Raw genomic sequence first — 652 nt, forward strand, 5'->3', positions numbered from 1 at the left:
AGGCACTGAACATGAACCCCTACCAGTATCCCCTCACTTTCAGTAACTTTGCATACATCATCCCAGTGGTCCTCCCAAAATGTACCAGGCTGCATGGCTGCATAAAATGAACCGGCACCATTTAAAACCGTCTTTGGCCTGGAGCACACGGCACACATCTCGGTTGTTTGCTGTATTCTTGCTATGAGGCAGCAAAATTAACAAAGCCAGGCTACACAGAGGGGGGTAGTGGGAAAAGGTCTGGATCCAGCATTTGGGGGGAAGGGGGAAGGATGGGAACCTATTTGATTCTCAAAATGCAACAGCGATGTTTTCCAAATACCTTGCTGACCAGACCAAAACGAGATTGTTGAACATTAACAGCAATAAAAAGAGCACATTTCAGCATTTTAAATGTGTTGCTGTGCAAGGTGGAGAATGGACAGATCAGAGGAACATGCCACACCTTCCAGCTGCAGATGGTTGCCTAACAACTGACAGGGGAGCACGGCACTGGCTGCTGTGGGAGTCCTTGCATCGGCAAGGACACGGGCCTCATCCTAACCAGGAGACTACTGTATTTTGAGGAGTCAGTGGTCCATAGAACAGTTAACGGGAGAAGGCACGGGCCTGGCGCTGTGCAATGCTGCAAATAGAGCTTGGTCTTCAAGCC

The sequence above is a fragment of the Harpia harpyja genome, chromosome 21 (assembly GCF_026419915.1).
Source record: "Harpia harpyja isolate bHarHar1 chromosome 21, bHarHar1 primary haplotype, whole genome shotgun sequence".
Classification (NCBI taxonomy): Eukaryota; Metazoa; Chordata; class Aves; order Accipitriformes; family Accipitridae; genus Harpia; species Harpia harpyja.